Source organism: Rhododendron vialii, chromosome 12a (assembly GCF_030253575.1).
Source record: "Rhododendron vialii isolate Sample 1 chromosome 12a, ASM3025357v1".
NCBI lineage: Eukaryota > Viridiplantae > Streptophyta > Magnoliopsida > Ericales > Ericaceae > Rhododendron > Rhododendron vialii.
Genome location: NC_080568.1, coordinates 18,250,698 through 18,255,901, shown reverse-complemented (window position 1 = coordinate 18,255,901; position 5,204 = coordinate 18,250,698). Strand labels below are relative to the sequence as shown.

Sequence of the window (5,204 nt, the reverse complement as noted above, 5' to 3'; positions counted from 1 at the left end):
TGTCTCAAAAAAATACACAATTCTTATTAAAAAAATATACACAATTTACATATACAATTCACATTTTCCATGTCAACTAAAAGGAGAATATTAATCAGTGATTTTTGAAACTTTCTATAAGAATTAGTAACAGAGTACCTTTATTTGCTTTGTTTCATTGGACCGAGGGTAATTCTCGATCTGAAATAAGCCTTGGGACATCTCTCCACTATACTGTTCCTCCTACAGAAAGGCAACCAATGGCTCCCAAACTTAGCAGCCTCCATGAAAGCAAACACAGTTAAAGCCGACCCACCGTCGTCCGACACATAAACCGACAGCTTCTCGGCCAGATAATCTTACGCGATCACTGACAGAGCGAACTGTGTATGATGGTTGTGCGATGTGACTGGCTTTGAGCGGTGCGACTTCGCGATTGTCGCCGTTGCGATCGTCGACGAAATCCTGAAAATTGATCTCGAATTCTAGGAGAAGGCCTCCTTCAGGTTATTGCTGTCGTCGCCGTCGACGATGATGGTGGTATGACTCGGTTGGGTTTGAGTGGTGCGAGTTTGCGATTGTCACTGTTGCGATCGTCGACGAAATCCTAAAAATCGATCTCGAAATACTCTCTTCTTGGGAGAAATGCTAATCGGCAGAAAAAGTTGAAGAAGCGTGAAGAAAAGAGTGAACAGCACGTCGCCGTTACCGTCGTTGACGCCTGGACTTGCTGCTGCTCTGGCTATCGACGACGGTGATCTAGGGGAGCTCTGTGAGGGAGAGGGAGGACATGTCGGGAGAAGAGAGAGAAACAGAGAGAGGGAGATGTCAATTTGGTACATATGGGGGTAAAAAAGTCACCCGGAGCGTAGCTGAGCCTGTACAGGTTCGGGAAAATAATTTAGGGTTGAAATAGAACCGAACCTAAAAACTAGGACTAGTCTTTAATTTTCTTTTTAAAAATCTCTCTTAGAACCCAAAACGAATGGGGTTGATTCGTTCTTCGATCACATCTTGTGTTCTACATGCTCTCTTTTTTATCACATTAACGGCCCGTTTGGATGGAGGATATGATTTTGGGTGGATATAGAAAGAGGGTGGATATGTAATGAGAGTGGATATGTAAAAAGGGTTGACTCACCTCCTAAGAATGGTGGATTTGTAATCCAGTGTTTGGATGATTTTTTTGGTAGGGGATTTATAGGGTGGATTTGATGGGATTATATGTTCAATGACTGAATTGCCCCCCACAAATGTTTAAACTTAATTTTATTTTAGAAAAATAAATTTTCCGGAAACAAATTAAAAGTAAACCATAATTTAATTAAAAAAATACTTAAACAACGTGTATATATGTACTAGGTTTCGGCCGTCGTGCGAGCACGAGGATTTCGTGCCCATGGAATGTCTAAAATTGGAGAATAGGAAGGCATAATTGTGCACAAAAGGATTTACAAGTACTGAATAATTCCAAAGGAGAAGGATGCAGTATTTGCCGGTATGGATCGTGTCCTCCCGATCAATCATATTTCATCTCAATATGATCTTCATTCAAGATTACAATATTGAAATCCACTTACGCTCGCACGATAAAATAAGTTTGTAACCATTTCCCAGTTGATGATCGAACTGCACAAAATACACTCCAACCGTACTCCATTATCAATGCGAATTGGCCAAGATTTTGATCCATGCCTTGGCACTATCCAAGTTATTCTGCCATCACCTTGTAAAAAATGCCTGCATCCCCGTGGCAAGAGCTATACAATACAATACAAAATGATGAATTAAAGAATTCGACCATTGAACCAAGCAAATTATGGTCCAATACATCCTCTAAATACCAGCAACTACCAACACCTACAAAAACAAAAAACTCATCCTCATAAACTAATCATAAAACATTCACATCATAAAGCAAACTCATCCTCATAAACCCTAAACATTCACTCAATTATATAGTACTACTTCTTAGTTCTTACTGAAAGGGATGATATAGTCTCTCCCAATCTCAAAACGAACAAAGAAATAACCCTACAAATTCAGCGTAACACTGAAAATTAGCACAATCATAGCAAAGAACTAAACTCTATTTTTCCTGAAAATGTAACTAATAGTCATATAAACATACTTTTTTTGCATCAAAACTCAAGGAATAAGGAAACCCTAGGCTGAAATTTTTTGTAAACTAACTACAGGAAGATGGATGGGCAGCCACGACACGCCGCCTTTGAACAACAAATCAAAATCAAGAACCCTGCTACAGTTGCCATCAGCGAAGCATGACAGAGGGAGAGATTATTGACCCGAGGAAGAAGTTTCTGAAGAAATTGTACCAATGTCGAAGGCTCCTTCATACGAACGTATACATCTCGTTCTATGGCCCGTCAAATCTGCCTCTTTCTCTCCGTCTTTCTCTCTCTCTGCAAACATGTTGATCTCCTTCTTCACTATGTATGTTCGTGTGTGTTCTGAGCGAGAGAGAACAAGAGACGCAAACAGTTTTTTTGGAAAGGGAAGTTTTTTTGCAACGTGGTTGTAAGTTGTCCACAAGGACGTGAAGTCAGATGGACGGAATTGCCCCTCATGGCAAAGGCAGAGGGCTGCCAATTGAGGGACACAATTGGAAAATCGGACAAAAAGTGCCAACCAATGAAATTGGCCGCAACGCTCTTTTACTTACAAGTTACGATAAAGGATTAGATAGATCTTTAATGACAAAGATAACGATACTAAACTACACATCTATACAAAGAGAGAACCAGTTTGGCGTATCCCTTTTTGAGGCTGTGTCACTTAGTCCAGAAACAACCTTGTAATCTACACAAACTAAAGAGGCCTCTACATGGATCATTTGAAAACGATTCCACAAACTAAGCTCTATTTCATTTTTCAACTTTAATCCTGTTTTACGGGTTCTAATTAGCTACCATGTAGTAACACTTTTGAATTAAAAAAGGAAGATTGTGCTGGGAACAAAAGAAACTTAAGACCCTTGAGGTAGGAAGAAGCCTTTGGCAATTGTATAGCATGGGTTAAGAAGCCGATCAAAAAAAAGAGGTCAAGAAACGTTAATTATAACCTTTGATATAGTAGTTCTCCAACCTTCTAAGTCCTGCTGTAAAGGATATAAGAGACATGTACAGACATAAATTATATAGTGAAAAACCATTAGTTGCAAACAAAGAATAAATTAACAAACATCACCCAATCAGAGAAATAAACCCATATAGCTGAAGAAGAGAACTACAACATTAACTAACAAAATTACCCATTCAGAGAAAATCTAAATGATACCAAGAATAACTAAATTGGAAATTAGAGAAGAAAATATATATTCACCACATAATAAATTGAATAAATTTAGACTCAAACCAGGACAAAATCTTTTATACCTTTGAGCCTCGTTTTGGCTTTCTACAAGCGAAGATTCGAAGTATGCTTCGATGGATCTTCCAAGGCTAGAAAACCCTTGTTCACTGACAGATGTGTACCTGAACTCAGAGCAACCAGAGCCAGACAAAACGTTTTTAAAAAAAATTAAAAAAATTACGCACAAAAAAAAGAGATCGATTCAAAAGAACTTATGTACATGTATTTTTTCATCAGAGTGACCAGTGGTGAGTGAGATAGGAAGCAGAGCTTTGCAAGTTAAATAGCCCTACGCACAGTTCTTCCCAATCCATCCACTTTGACTACGGATGAAACACTGAGAAACCAACCATCAGAGAGAGAGAAAGAGAGAGAGAGAGAGAGAGAGACCAACCATTCAGATCGACGTGGGCGTTGTCGTCGGAATCGACTTCGGAAATCATCATCTCGATCTCCTCCGGTGTGACGGTGTAGCAGAGGTAGAGCGAACCAGAGATGCAAGGTAGAGCTCCGAGAGAAAAAGATGAGGGTTTATGTGTAGGCTGTTGGTGTGTATGAGGGAGAGAGGAAGGAGGAGAGATATTTACCAGAGAAATAAGGCCACGTGGTTGCACGAGCATTTACACAGGCCACGTGGTTGCATATTCTCCATCCACTCCCCGTAAACTTGAAATGTCGAAAATACCCACAAAGGTAAAGCTATGGACTCTCCAATCCAGGGACTTAATTGGAAAAATTGAACAAATTGTCCAAACCCTTTCAACGTTCTTTTATTACAAGGTTAGATATGTCAATATAAATCAAAAAAACCAGAACAAAACCCACCCATTGCATCACCTTCTGTTCTTCCAAAAAAAAACCCATCCTCTGGGTCGCCTCGTCTTCTCCGTCCGCTGTTGTCGTCGCCGCCGTCGGTCATCACCACTTCAACCGTCTCTCTTGCTCCAATCATCACTACAACTTCTACCTCTCTCCATCTACTTCTCCAGAAACGAACAATACACTTCTCTCTCTCTCTCTCTCTCTCTCTGTCTCTCTTCTTCTTCTTCTTTGTTGTTACAGAGAGGAAGACACCTCACCCAGATTTGTGAGGGCAAAATCGTCCTAAAACACCCGGATTAGCTAACGACAAGGGTACCCCTGTCGTTACAAATCCGCCCTCTAACTGGATATGTAATCCGCCTCCACGCAAATCCACTCGTGCACAAGAGATGCCAAAGACCGGAGATGGTGTGGGGCCAGGATTGCGAATCAGGGCTCTTGCCAAATCCACCTTCATCTCCGGCATCCAAACAGGCTGTAAATGGCTTGGTCATATGTTTCCATCACATATTAGGGGCAAGCGTTTTGTTATGGACTGCTTTTAATAATTCATAAACGTTAAGTTGTTTCTACTAATATATAAGTTGTAGAAAATGCATTAGGTTATTAGAAGAAAATGTATTGAGTGTTCTAGTTTAATGGAAACAACTTAACTTCAATGGCTGTGTAACAACCCGAAAATTTTATTAATAATAATATCATCTGATTAGTGTTATTAATAATGTAATTAATTCTTTTCCTTAATAAGATAAACACAAATAAGAATTATCCTATTATAATTATCCTATTTTAATTATTTTCAATTACATGCTTGCATGCATACAAATTCCTTCCATCTCTCCCTTTCCTACTCAGTCTCTACTTCCTCTCCCTGATCATATCTCCACCCTTATTTTCGTCTATCTCAAAGCCCTAGAGTTAGAGTCCTTATTAAACTCAATTTTATCAACCTCTTAAAAATTCTCCTATATATACCTCATTAATCCGACCCTAGGTCATACCACAATATTTTCCACGCCCCACCAGTCCAG

General features: G+C 39.6%; 1 long non-coding RNA gene across 3 annotated transcripts; it reads right to left on the bottom strand.

The window, feature by feature from the left end:
* Positions 1 to 1,331: 1,331 nt before the first annotated feature.
* Positions 1,332 to 4,004, bottom strand: LOC131310045 (uncharacterized). Of its 3 annotated transcripts, none has more exons than XR_009195096.1 (3): positions 3,572 to 3,976; positions 3,375 to 3,473; positions 1,332 to 1,739 (listed from the first exon to the last, which is right to left on the bottom strand). It is a non-coding gene; the product is annotated as an uncharacterized LOC131310045 (long non-coding RNA). The 3 variants fall into 3 exon arrangements; XR_009195097.1 differs by lacking the exon at positions 1,332 to 1,739 and adding an exon at positions 2,397 to 3,097; XR_009195095.1 differs by lacking the exon at positions 1,332 to 1,739 and having other exon boundaries at positions 3,315 to 3,473; positions 3,572 to 4,004.
* Between the last annotated feature and the right edge of the window lie 1,200 nt (positions 4,005 to 5,204).